At 44.7% G+C, this 14,972-nt stretch overlaps 1 protein-coding gene across 1 annotated transcript in view; it reads right to left on the minus strand.

Moving 5' to 3' along the window:
- LOC126091895 (RNA-binding protein fusilli-like) overlaps positions 1 to 14,972 on the minus strand; it is a 1,039,987-nt gene that overhangs the window by 739,683 nt on the left and 285,332 nt on the right. Inside the window, exon 4 of the mRNA XM_049907191.1 lies at positions 11,043 to 11,165. The gene's annotated coding sequence lies outside the window, so the exon portion shown is untranslated. The remainder of the gene's footprint in view (positions 1 to 11,042; positions 11,166 to 14,972) is intronic.

The raw sequence follows: 14,972 nt of genomic DNA on the forward strand, positions 1-14,972 counted from the left end.
GCCAGTTGCTCGGACACCATTGACCAGACGTTTTCAATTGGTGAGAGATGTGGAGAATGTGCTGGCCAGGGCACCAGTCGAACGTTTTCTGTATCCAGAAAGGCCCGTACAGGACCTGCAACATGCGGTCATGCATTAACCTGCTGAAATGTAGGGTTTCGCAGGGATCGAATGAAGGGTGGAGCGACAGGTCATAACACATCTGAAATGTAACGACCACTGTTCAAAGTGCCGTCAATGCGAACAAGAGGTGACCGAGATGTGTAACCAATGGCACCCCATACCATCACGCTGTGTGAGACACCAGTATGGCGATGACGAATACACGCTTCCAATGTGGGTTCACCGCGATGTCGCCAAACACGGATGCGACCATCATGATGCTGTAAACAGAACCTGGCTTCATCCGAAAATATGACGTTTTGCCATTCGTGCACCCAGGTACGTCGTTGAGTACACCATCGCAGGCGCTCCTGTCAGTGATGCAGCGTCAAGGGTAACCGCAGCCATGGTCTCGGAGCTTATAGTCCATGCTGCTGCAAACGTCGTCGAACTGTTCGCGCAGATGGTTGTTGTCTTGCAAATGTCCCCATCTGTTGACTCGGAGATCGAGACGTGGCTGCACCATCCGTTACAGCCATGCAGATAAGATGCCAGTCATCTCGACTTCTAGTGATGCGAGGCCGTTGGGATCTAGCACGGCGTTTCGTATTGCCCTCCTCAACCCACCGATTCCATATGCTGCTAACAGTCATTGGATCTCGACCAACACGAACAGCAATGTCGCGATACGATAAAACTGCAATCGCGACAGGCTACAATCCGACCTTTATCAAAGTCGGAAACGTGATGGTACAAATTTCTCGTTCTTACACGAGAAATCACAACAACGTTTCACCAGGCAACGCCGGTCAACTGCTGTTTGTGTATGAGAAATCGGTTGGAAACGTTCCTCATGGCAGCACGTTGTAGGTGTTGCCACCGGCGCCACCCTTGTATGAATGCTCTGAAAAGCTAATAATTTGCATATCACAGCATCTTCTTCCTGTCGGTTAAATTTCGCGTCTGTAGCACGTCATCTTCGTGGTGTAGCAATTTTAATGGCCAGTAGTTTAGTAAGCCATACGACACAGAAATAACTTTGTGTTCTGGAGGCGATAGTTCTCCTCAGGTAGGCGTGCCTGTAACCCAGTGGCCGTTACGAGGTGCGCGGCGTGGAGGCCACGTGTGGGGGTCTCGCTGCCTCCGGCTATCGCTGCCTTATCCACCACGCAAAGCCACGCGGCCGCGCCGGTTTCGCCAGCACAGCAAGCACGCCTTGCAGTCAATGGAGCTGAGGGCCGGCATTGCGTCACCGCGTGCTATTACGACTGTGCGCCATACATACACTCTGTTGCAGAAACTGGGATTGGGTAACTGCGGTCAGTCGCCTAATACATCGCAGTGCACGAGCCGCTGGAATCGCGTCATACATACACTACTCACTTCCTGGCAGTGATTTCCCTAGCTTTCTGAGACCCTACCGCACTCAAACAATTGCATATATACAGGGGGTGAAAAAAGGGGGGGGGGGACACCAAAAACACAAGACATTACCATGCCTAATAAGATGTAGAAAAACCGTTGGCATTTGTCTTGGAATTGATAAAAAGAGAATCTGTATACTTTTCAGGGGAAAGTTTTATCATTCTTCCTGCAAAATAGTGACAAGTTTCACGTAATGACGATGGTGGTCCATAGCGATCACGCACCCTTCTCTCCACTGGTGACGACGGTGGCCAGGGAAGATGCGGCAACACATACTCGCGCTCACAAAACCAGCCCTGGACGACACGAGATGCGTGAACAGGTGCCCTGTCGTCTTGGAACACAGAATCGTTATTGGGAAAGAAACACTGCAACATGGGATAGATTGGATCAGCCAAAATGGTGATATACTGCTTGGAATTAATGCTATCTTGCAGAGTAACCCGGGAGTCCATGGAATACCACGATATGGCTCCTCAAATCATCGCCGACCCCAGCTGTATTTCACTTTTAGGACGCACACTCGGCTAGAATTGGGAACAGTGTGGCACAAGGCTCTTCGGACCTAGTGACAGTCTTCCAGTGCTCCATAGTCCGGCACCATCGTTTTCCTCTTTACGGGCATTTCCATCACTGATTAGCAGTTTTTGAATTTCAGCTCGACCTGTATTTCCCTGCTTATGGAACTCCCTTCGTGTTACTTTTGGTACTGGCAGGGTTCTCGCGAATGCGACGTTCAGTTCTGCGTAAATTTTGCAGCTGTTGTCTTTTTACTTTTCGTGACGATCCTCTTCAAGGACCGTTTGTTGTGATCACTCAATACACACATTCGTCAGCGTTGTGACTTACCGGATGACGTTTTTGAGCTTCCCTTGTGTGCGGTATAAATCTTCGATACGGAGCCTCTTGAAACACCAAACACTTCGGCTACCTTCTCTACTTACGTTCAAGCACGCATTTCTCACGGTTTTTTCATGTTCTTGTCCAACTCCTGTACACTGTAGTATGCAGAAGATAGGGTAATTAGTACCAATAATAACGATTTTCTGTCCAACTCCATCTGCATAATTAGCAATCTCTTTAGTAACTCTGATACTTTCTGCACAAGTTCTTTGATGGTGACAGTCTCCCTCGAATACGATCTCTTTCTAAGAGTTGTCGAGAACTACTTTCTCTTCCTCCCAGTAATTTCCAATTAAGTTCTGCGATCATTTCTTTTACAATTTTGTATGTGTTATAGCGACCTGTTACGATCCTAGCAGCGAGCCCCTTAATTCGTTCGATGTCTGCTGTCGTACCTTCTTGTTAGGGCCTCCAAACGTTGAAGTAGCAGCCCATATTGATACGTGCTGTCTGTTCTGTCGGCCAATCCAAACTCTCACCTGTCACGCGCAAGCAGCGCTCCCATCCATTATTCCCACTGCTCGTAACATTCGGTAAGCCCCACGTGTCCGACAGAAATGACATCACATATCTGATATATATGAGCGTGGGCGGCTCTACGTACTTTTAGTGCTGATGCATCATATCTTCCCAACCCCTACGGGACTTAGCGAATGCTACGAGCTGCAGGGCTAATGGATTTTGGGGGAGGGGGGGGGGCTACTTGCGCGTCTCAGGTGGAGAATTTGGGTTGGACGGGAGGCGTGTTCGGATGGCCGAGGCGGTTAAGGCAGCGGCTCTGGAGAAGCAAAGCAACCAGGTTGGAGTCCTGGTCCGCCACAAAATTCGAATCTTCAGCACTGATTTATTTCAGTACTTGTAGACAGTTGAACTCTTGATTTCTCGTAATATAGTAGTCCGTAACTGGTAGCACAAGCAGTATTCTTTATAGATTAACTACATTTTGCCAGAACACTTTCAATGAGTGTTAAGTATTCCATTCGCCTTCCCTAAAATTACTTTTACATGTTTGGACAAGATCATATTGATCTTAGTTTCACCTCAAAAATATTTAAAAGATTTAGCTTACTTCATATATCGTCTATTAATGCTGAAATTGGATACAATAGCGCTGCTATTCTTTTTGTTATAACCATTACCTTGCATTTATTCATATTTAAAGAGAACTGTCATTTGTTACGCCAAGTGGAAATACTGCCCACTTCTTTCTGCGTGTTATGGCAAATGATACACTGTTGGCCATTCAAATTGCTACAAAACGAAGATGACGTGTTACGGACTCGAAATTTAACCGACAGGAAGAAGATACTGTGATATGCAAATGATTAGCTTTTCAGAGCATTCACACAAGGCTGGCGCAGGTGGCGACACCTACAACATGCTGACATGAGGATAGTTCCCAACCGATTTCTCATACACAAACAGCAGTTGACCGGCGTTACCTGGTGAAACGTTGTGATTTCTCGTGTAAGAACGAGAAATTCGTACCATCACGTTTCCGACTTTGATAAAGGTCGGATTGTAGCCTATCGCGATTGCGGTTTATCTTATCGCGTCAATGCTGCTCGCGTTGGTCGAGATCCAATGATTGTTAGCAGAATATGGAAGCGGTGGGTTCAGGAGGGTAATACGGAACGCCGTGCTGGATCCCTCGTATCACTAGCAGTCGAGATGACAGTCATCTTATCCGCGTGACTGTAACGGATCGTGCAGTCACGTCTCGATCCCTGAGTCAACAGATGGGGACATTTGCAAGACAACAACCATCTGCACGAACAGTTCGACGACGTTTGCAGCAGCATGGACTATCAGCTCCGAGACCATGGCTGCGGTTACCCTTGACGCTGCATCACAGACAGGAGCGCCTTCGATGGTGTACTCCACGACGAACCTGGGTGCACGAATGGCAAAACGTCATTTTTTCGGATGAAGCCAGGTTCTGTTTACAGCATCCTGATGGTCGCATCCGTGTTTGGCGACATCGCGGTGAACGCACATAGGAAGCGTGTATTCGTCATCGTCATACTGGCGTACCACCCGGCGTGATGGTATGGGGTGCCATTGGTTACACGTCTCGGTCACCTCTTCTTCACACTGATGGCACTTTGACGAGTGGACGTTACATTCCAGATGTTTTACGACCCGTGGCTCTACCCTTCATTCGATCCCTGCAAACCCTACATTTCAGCAGGATAATGCACGACCGCATGTTGTAGGCCCTGTACCGGCCTTTCTGGATACAGAAATTGTTCGACTGCTGCCCTGGCCAGCACATTCTCCAGATCTCTCACCAATTGAAAACGTCTGGCCAATGGTGGCCGAGCAACTGGCTCGTCACAATACGCCAGTCACTACTCTTGATGTACTGTGGTATTGTGTTGAAGCTGCATGGGCAGCTGTACCTGTACACGCCATCCAAGCTCTGTTTGACTCAATGCCCAGGCGTATCAAGGCCGTTATTACAGCCAGAGGTGTTTGTTCTGGGTACTGATTTGTCAGGATCTATGCACCCAAACTGCGTGAAAATGTAGTCACATGTCAGTTGTAGTGTAATATATTTGTCCAATGAATACCCGTTTATCATGTGCATTTCTTCTTGGTGTAGCAATTTTAATGGCCATTAGTGTACGTTACTCTCAGCCAATAGGGGCAAAGGCAGCAGTGAGGCAATAACTGAATAGGATCACTTCAACAGCAATCAGAAGCCTACCACGAAGGTGTTATGATAAATGATACAAAGGTAGTGAGACAATATAACGATCTATATGATGCCATTTCTCTGCGGACAATAGTATCGCCAGTGAAACATACAAATCATTGTTACTGCCAACTCGAACCGATAAATCGCGTATGTACACTGAGAACACGTGTAGTCCTTTTACGGTTCCTAGCGGTGTGGCAGATGTTACTGTTGTTTCTGTTAAATATTCGTCGTCCAGTATGACGTACAGGGTTCTGTTAAGCAAAAATTTATCGAACTAGTGGCATATCTATAAATGTACTCCGTGTGGTAATATCTAAACAGCCGAAAAAAATGCAACAACCCCAAGGACAAAGTCAGTCTACTGACAAATGAGATCACAGGTACTTCATCATTGTTGGAGTATATGGTAAAAAATTCAGACCAAATGAAACACTCATGTGACAAACGGTCAAATCAGTATACAGTGCATCCATCTCTGGCGGCATCACAGGCGCGTATTCTCCCAGGCAAACGACCATAAAGATACCGAATGACATCCTACGACAGACTGTCCCACGCATTTTGCGCAATCTGTTACAGTTCGGCAGTGGTTCTTGCAGGCCCTGGAGAATGAGTAACTTCCCGCTTCGTCATGCTCCATACGTGTTCAACTGGCGAGAGATCTGGTAATCTTGCAGATAAGGGCAGTTGTTACACATCCCGGAAAACATGTTACTTCGCAGCATCCGTACGTGGACGTGCACTGTCCTGCAGAAAAGCACTTCACTTTCCTGTTGAAGAATTGACAGTAGCAACGATAACAGTCTGTGCAATGTAGGAGGCGCGACCGCGAATGGTAACGAAGTGCGCGGTCGGACCTGTGTGTTATGGGCTAATGTGCAAGAACAGACAGTTCATCAGGTCTATGCTATATGCATGTACGTCCATCACTCGCATACGGACAAAACCAAATGTCCTGGAACGGGCAGCTCACCAGGTTCATGCCATATGCCATGTACGTCCTTCACTCCATACAGATGAAACCTGCTCTCATCACTGAAAAGAACAGAGCGCCTTTCCACTTTACAAACTCTTTCACTACACCAGAGTAGCTTGGCTGTGTCGTGGTGTTTGTGATAGCCTGGCCACAGGCACACGTGATCGTAATTCTGCTTCAAACAGACGGTTCCCAGCGGTCCCTGATGATATAGCAAGTTCAACTTGTGGCCAGATATGTTCCTGGATTATGTTCGGTCGACCACCGCTGCTTGCACAAAGCGTCGACCTCTATATGCGTCTGTCCTACGTTGACGTACAGAACCTGTTCTACAGGTAGGGGAATGTTCCCCAGACCACTACTGAAAGCAGCAACACAGCACCGAATGATTGTGTCCAATATGTGCAGCAACCCGTCGATATATGTCCACCCAACTTGCTGCAGGCCCACAATGCCATCCCGCTTAAATGGCTCAGTAAGTACTCGTCAGTGGGGTATACCCTAGGATAAATGTTGGGAACACTGATCATCTCCGACTCAGCCATCTGATAGCCGATGACAGTGACAAATAAATCAGTGGTACTACAGTCCCTCACTATGGTATATATTACACTGGTGTCACTGAACACTGCCCTTGAGGATGTTGCAATTTCTTTATTTCTTTTCTTTTTTCTCCGGCAGCGTAGGTTACTCGCCGTCGGTTTCGTGCAAAGTGTAATGCCTTTCGGAAATGTAGAAAGTCAGAATCTACCCGTTCACCTCCATCTGCTGTTTTCAAGATGTTGCATAGTAATAAAGCAAGCTGTGCTTCGCGCAAATGACTTTTTCTGAACCCCGCTCTGAATCTTTGGCAAAAGCTTATTTTCGTCCGGGAACGTTATAATGTTTGAGATTAGAATATGTTCTAGGGACCTGCGTCCTGTGATATATGATGTAGCTGAAACTCCTTGTCAGTTTTATCCAATGGAATAACGTAACACTTTGGCCCTCCAGAAGCAGTTATAAATGGGTTGTTTAATGTAACTAATGCGCCATAGACGAGTCGATATAGAGATTTTAACTACCGGCTTTTATAGAATAAATGTTGACGTCGTACTCTCGCGAAATTAACATTGAATTCCAATAGAAAAAATATTTTATTTCCGTTAAAAACGTCGAAGACAAGTTAGGTGTTGGCTGGAAATATAAGCTCAATGAATATACTTATACAAGAGACATTTAAAAAACGGGGATCTTCCCAGAAACGGTTAGAAATTGTTGAGACATCAAATGCAAAATGACTAATATTACATGTTATATTGGGCAGAATATAGTGAGTAAGTTTTTCGATTCCATTTGACTGATAAAGTCATCCATTTTAAAGCATGCGACCATACAGACGTGGCGTGCAGTAATTCCTTGGAAACGTCTTGACTGCTGCTTTTCGAGTAAAAATCAGATAATTGTGGCCAAAATTAACACAAAAGCCAATCTTAGAAACGCTTGTACGGTATACAAATACTACAACACAAATGTAACATCAGGAACGAAAGTCCACACTGAGATAAGTACTTCCAATATGCTTACGAAAGCTCATACAAGTGACCAATACAAGAAAAACGTGCTCTCTCATGTGCAATTGCCGTTAAGCGTATTTTCAAAAAGACGTTACTTTGAGATGTCGCATGCCAGACTAGAGGCAGCAGACTCGACAACCGTATTACTTCAACTTGGTGCCACAAGACGCTGATCTCAAAGATCGAAGCATACTAGGACATAGCGTTTACAATATACAACACAACGTAAACATTCCTTGCCATTTTACATCTGTCTTTTACGGTAAGCGTCATATCTTCAATGAAAAAATATAACAACACAGGATATGTTATGAGTAGAACCTATCATAGGACATACACAGAGAACATTAACCACACTAGGCACAATGCCAAATATTTCAACGAGAGACAGCAATGTAAAGGCCACCATTATAAAAGAAGATAATATTCGTTTTTTAATTATTTCATCAGACAAAGCAATCAGCTGTCAAACTATAGAGACCACTGATGGGTCATGTCTAAACAACCAAAACCTCATCATAAACAACAAATTTTGTAATCCTGTAAGGATGGATTGGGTATGGGGTGAGGGGGGGGGGGGGAGGAGCAGGGAAGGGGCACGTGAGGCGGAAATAGGCTATGGTTGGGGGAGGGACAGGGATGAGGGGGAGGTGAGTAGGAAAATAAGACGGGATGATGGCTGAGGGCGGATGGAGGAACGAGTAATGGAAAGAAAGGTACCATAAAGGGAAAGAGGGGAACGAAGAACGAACGGGGAATGGGGGCGGGGGGGATGTTACACTAATAGTACATTTTCCCTGAATTTTATATAATAAACATAATAATATTTAAAATTATAATTAAAACATAAAGCCCATGTTTTTTTCCAGTTCGATGTACGTAAAAGTGTAATATGGGGAGTGATGTTTTATGTACTGTAAAGCTACGTCCTTTGCTCTTTAGATCAACGCCATCTGGCGCCAACTTGAAGTAATACGGTTGTGAGTCTGCATCGCATGGCATGGGATATCTCAAGTTACGTCTATTGAAAATATACGTAACAGCAACTGCATATGACAGTGCACATTTTTTTGTATCGCTCACTTGTATGAGCTTTCCAAGCATATTGCAAGTACTATACTCAATGGGTACTTTAGTTCCTGATGTTACATTGGTGTTGTATTTACATAAAAGCTTTTCTGAGTTTGTCTTTTGTGTTAATTTTCGCCACAGTTATCTGATTATGATTACTCGAAAGGCGTGCGATGTAGCATAGATATATGTGCTCTCAAGTGTCCATGTTTATCATTTGGAAGCGCAGTACTGAAGCACACGCAAAAAAATTTTCCACGTAAAATCTGGTCTGACGTGTACAATTAGTTTTCCGTTATTTCAGTTTCACATTAGTAAGCTATCTAAATTTTACCGACCAATACTTTTCTTTTCATATGAGATACATGCCCTGCTGCAGTAGGGAAAAGAAGAAAATTAGTGGAGAAACGTTCTTATAGGGGTACAAAACTTATGAGTATGTTCCTGCTGATTTAAAAGAGTCGGACTGAAATGTGGGGTACCAGCTGCCTCAGTCTGCCTTCCTCAGTAACGTAAGAAATTTTCCCAACACATTCTGGCATGCGAACATATTCTCGCTCTTTTTAACATGCAACTCGTATCTCAATTCCGTAAGCTCCCCTAACTGTAACTCGCTTACACCCACTAGCCCATCGATGTAAGTTGCTCACACCCATCCACTCCCACTTGATTCTCATTCAGTCATTATCTCTTTGTGTCTCTATTTCAGTGTCTCCTGTCTCACAACCACAGGCTCCTTCGGTCTGTCCTACTACTACTACTACTACTACTACTACTACTACTATCCATTCTCACTGTCACATTCTCTCCCTCTTGCTCTCTCTTACTACTACTGTCTCATTCATTTCTTCTCACTGTTGCTGTCTCTTCTCACTGTCACTGTCTCTATCTTCCTTTTTGTCATTGTCACAGACTTTGCCTCTCATTATCACTGGCTCTCATCCTCTTCCACTTCCTCCTCCTCTTTTCTCCTGTATCCTGGCACTGTATCCTTAGCTCTTTTCCTAGCACAGTTCTGTCACTGTCAACAACGATCGATTGTCACTGTGTCCCTATCTTTCTCTCATACCACCATTGTTTCGTTCGCTCTTTCTATAGCACAACCACTGTCTACTATCTTCCAATATTTATTACTTTTCAGCCTCTTTCCTACTGCCATTCTCTCTTCCTCTCTCGGCGTAAAAAGGCACAAATATATACGTATGTCAAAATTTTTGGAAAATTTTTTAAAAGTGCTCAGGAAGGGAGAATGAGACAGCTGATATCCCTTTTTTCACTCATAGTCTTTAAAAACAGGAGCATAGTAGCCTTTTTTGTGTTCCTATAGGAGCATTTTTCTGCGGGTGCCCTTCTTTTTCATCTTAGAGTAGGACATGCCACTCACATGAAAAGAACTTTATGGGTCAGTAAAATTTTGATAGTTTACTTATGTGAAATATGAAATAACGGAAAACTAATTTTACACTTCAAACCGGATTTTACGTGCACAAAAATTTTGCATGTGCCTCAGTACTACAACACAGGGTTGCCAGAACTCTTCTCATGATAACGGAGCCACTTTACAGCATATTTATCCGTGCTGCGTCACTTTATATACCATGTTTTCGTCTCACTTCGGATATTACGTCCGTATTTTACGTGTACAAGTAACGTAACTTTGACCCTCTGTCTCTCGGGAAGGGATAAAGGTATCACGAAAAGGCTGTTAGAGACAGGGGTCTTAAGAACGCATAGTAAAAATATGAGCCATTTCCTGCGCATAGCCGCCCCGGAATCGGAGACTCCGTTTTGGTATCCAAAAACCATGTTTCTCGGGTTTTCTCGGGAACCGCCTATGAATTAAATGGTGCCTCCGCAAGTCCCTTAAAGTGCACCATAGATCATACGAGTATAATGCAAACAGAACCAATCGATCTGCTCCATTTTTCTAAGCTGGAGGAAGTGTGTAATATTCGAACTTTGACCTCATATTGTATAATGGTTACAGCAAGACTACCCTTTTGTTGGGAGTACAAATGGTCCCTAGCCCAAGGGCTACCCAAAACACTTGACACTATCTTTCTGTCACCAACATAACTCAACGTGCGAGCCCCAAAAGAATCCTGTTATTACGTGCGGTATATACACTTTGTGGGCTGCACTATGTATGAAGATTAAATAATCCTGTCTGAAATCATCTACAGTTAAACCGCATCTTTCATGAAGCTACACTGCAGATTTGTACGCCGGCCGGTTTATGACTTATTTCCTCTGAAACACTATCGGAAATGAAAATCCGGAATAGCTAATTAGACAGATGTCCTACCTTCTGATCCAATCGAGCGCTGCCAAATCTCTGTGCGCTTTCCGTATGTCCTGAAGACAGTGAATTATTTTGCAGCCTTTCCAGAGAACTTGAGGTCAACAGTTCTACTGCTCGGCATGCAACCTGCAACAAATGGAATCACTTATTAAATTATAGTCGGACTGCATAGTACGGGAAAAGAGAAGCCGTTTCCCAAAAGTGAATAAAAAACTCTCCATCGGGATACGCTGTGACGCTATATCCATTTATATTTCGTATACAGTTAAGGTACGGAATCAAAGGTTTTAGCGTGTGAACTCGTTCTTGCTTTTAGAGCAATCAGTGTTGATTCGGGACAGTAGGCTGTATTTCACAGTCACTATATTCTAGGTGGCAATTCAAGCAGCTATTATTATCATGGCCTTCAATATCGATAATTTTCAGGCGGGAGCTGTAAGATAGTTTAGTTGCTGGCGAAGTGTTGAGGCAGGCGGCATGGCGTAAGATCCGCAACCGCACAAATCAACACATTAAGTTAAGCGTGAATCACCTATGATGCGAGGAGAAAACGAAATGAAACATCACGCGTCGAGACGGTATGTGTTGGTATTTCGATGACTACAAAACTCATTGAAATTTAGAAAGAATTTGGCACTATTAGCCCACATACTAGTATCACGTTGCATCCTCTTTGACCTGGTTGCATACTCTACCTCGGTGGGAGGGGTGTCACAGAGCCGTCGTATCCTGTCCTAAGGCAACCTGTTGTAATTGGTTCTTAGTATCTTGGATACTGGCAATGGACCGGAATGACATCCGAGCTGATCCAACGAATGTTCTATCAGAGACAGGTCTGGGGATCTTGTTGGCCAAGGGAGCACATCAAGCACTGTCCTATTGAAAAACAGCACCAATATGCTGGCGCATAAGAGGTAACGCACAAAAACGCAGGATGCTCGTGACGTACTATTGTACCGTCACAGTTCTCTCAATCACTACCAGTCGTGGCCTGAAGTCATACCGAAGTGACACCCCCCACCCACACAGACAATTACGCCAGGCGTAACACGGCTGTGCCTCCCAAAACCACTGGAAGAATATCGGCCCTCTCCTCAGGTCGCCGAAATACTCGCCGACTGATGGTCACATTCAAGGTAGTGTAGAACCACGATTCATCGCTGAACACAATGCGACGCCATTCACCAGTAGCCCACGCTAGCCGGTCACAGCACCACTACAAACGCTTGTCCTGTTGTGTTAGCGGCAGCTTACGCATGGGACGGTAATCCCATGGTTCGCCCGCTGCTATTCTCGGACAAATGGTGTGGAATGACACAGGATGTTGCAGGGGGTACATTAGTAGTTCTCGGATGGCAGGCGCAGGTGGGTTCACAACGCGGTTGGTGCGCTATACGACGATCCTCCTTTGCGGTGGTCAGATACGGTCCATCGGAACCATGACGAGTACTCCCAACCTCACCTTCCAATGCATTGCAACATCCCTCACAGTCACGCCCAATGCTCCACAAATCCGGATATTGCACTATTCGACCATCCGGCCACATGGAGACACAACGAGATGCCTTTCAAACTCCGTCAGGTGCTGATAACTCTGTCTCACACGCGTAAGCGTCATCTCCATGTGCTTCACAGTGATCACTCAGCATCTGAAACTGTTCACGGCCTTTACAACATACCAGACCCGGTAATAATACTGAACACGAACAGACTAATACAGTGCCCGCATCTCGTGGTCGTGCGGTAGCGTTCTCGCTTCCCACGCCCGGGTTCCCGGGTTCGATTCCCGGCGGGGTCAGGGATTTTCTCTGCCTCGTGATGGCTGGGTGTTGTGTGCTGTCCTTAGGTTAGTTAGGTTTAAGTAGTTCTAAGGTCTAGGGGACTGATGACCATAGATGTTAAGTCCCATAGTGCTCAGAGCCATTTGAACCATTTAGACTAATACAGTCTGGTGGCCTTTCTACCGGTTACAGAAAATTGGAACTTAAGTCATTTACATACTCCTCGATTATGTGTATGTGTACGAAGCTACAATGACATTCGATCATGTCTTCTACGTGCTTCAGCTTTTTTACCGGGCAGTGCACATTTCTGCAAGTTGTTGTAACGACACAGCCTCAGTTTTCGAGAGACAGTGATGAACTGTAAACAGTTATCAAATCCAAGGCGAACGCGACACAGACGATTCTGAATTGCTTGTCAATGGAGCCCCACAAACTTCGATGCGGCAGGCTGTTGTTTGGTATGAAAAATAAGCAGTTTTCAAAACGTGCTTCACACGCGTCGCTCATTCAAGACTTTATACCACCAGTAACACTAATTTGCGACAACTAACTCGTTATTCAAAATATTCAGTTTGGATTTCTCGCCATCTATATAATTTTAGCCCTAATGGTTTGGAATAGATTGTAGAGTGGTAAGTCACGGTACGTAATTCGGCACCCGGATGACGGAATCCCTAGCGAACAATATTCAAGTAATTGTGTAGAGTCGATAATGAAATCAATGGAGACGTGCTGACCTAAGTTATTTTTAAGTTTTGGTCTGCAATAATAGTTATGTACAATAGCAATCTGAAGACAGATGTTTATGAAAAACATTTTCAGCATCAAAGAGCTTACCACAGTGATGTATCAGTTAGGAACTGAAAGTTTTTTGTATCAGTAGGGCCATGATACTTTATAAAGTCAAGGACCATGACATCGTTGTTCGAAGAAATTTGAGTGAATGTGTTTGACTGGCCATCATCATGTCCCGGCTTGAAACTACCGGATACGTTTAACTTAAACGAGAAAGCCTGTTGTACGGCAGAGTAACTCTTCATCGTATCTCAAGAAAAAATTTAACTTCCACTGAGCCATAATTTAGCGAAAGACCTTTCTCGAAGATATACGCAATATCAGTAGCAAATCAAATGGCTCTGAGCACTATGGGACTTAACTTCTGAGGTCATCAGTCCCCTAGAACTTAGAACTACTTAAACCTAATTAACCTAAGGACATCACACACATCCATGCCTGAGTATCAGTAGCAGAAAGAGGTCTTGTAGGCAGGTGGTTTCATGCCTCGTGTCTTTGCAATGAACAGTAATGGTTGTTCGCACTACTGCAACAGTGTGGTGTATGTCGCTCAGACGTTTGGGGCGATGAAGGATGCTAAATACTGCTCGAATTACACCTGAATCCCCTTCACTTTCATGTTATAGACGGTGAAGTCATCATACATTTGTAGGGAAGTTTGTAAAAGTGTGTTGACAACGGCTGAGGATGGACGCCAGTGCGGTTAATGTGTTGATTCGTACGGAGAGCACTTATACCTTACCGAGTACTTCAACAAACAGAATGTCTTTTACCAGTCAAAGTAGAGTCTCTAAAAGCTTCCTTAACGTCCAGTACACAGCACCAAGGTTATTGTATTGCACATAGTGTGTGATGTTGTTTGGCACAAGGCCGTTAAAAAATGAAATAAAAAACCTGAGCAGGATGTTCAATACCTATAATATAGGTTAGCTACTTCGCTATGCTCGAAACATTCTTCGCAAGGAAGTTACATGACTGACATGTAAAAAAAAACAGGTTGTTTCAGAACGGAGAAACTGGAAACTACGTCCATTGAGTAATCGACGGGCGCCTTCGTCTCCGTTTCCAGAATTTGTCTCTCTCTCTGCGACTAATTGTTTCTATGGTTAAACTTCTTTACAGATTACAGTTTTATGAAAGATCGAGGCGCGAACCTAGTAGGAGCTATGCCTTGGGTGAACAGCTTGACCCATTCTCTCAAAGTAATTGTACTGGTAAACTGAAGCCATACGGCATGATTAGAGAGGTCGGGAGCAAGGTGCGGGCTCTAATAATAATGAAATGAGGTGACGTTGGTGTGGCCCTCAACTACGTACCCTCAGACTCAACGTTGCAATATCAGAAGTTTTGGCTG

Source organism: Schistocerca cancellata, chromosome 7, assembly GCF_023864275.1.
Source record: "Schistocerca cancellata isolate TAMUIC-IGC-003103 chromosome 7, iqSchCanc2.1, whole genome shotgun sequence".
Lineage (NCBI taxonomy): Eukaryota > Metazoa > Arthropoda > Insecta > Orthoptera > Acrididae > Schistocerca > Schistocerca cancellata.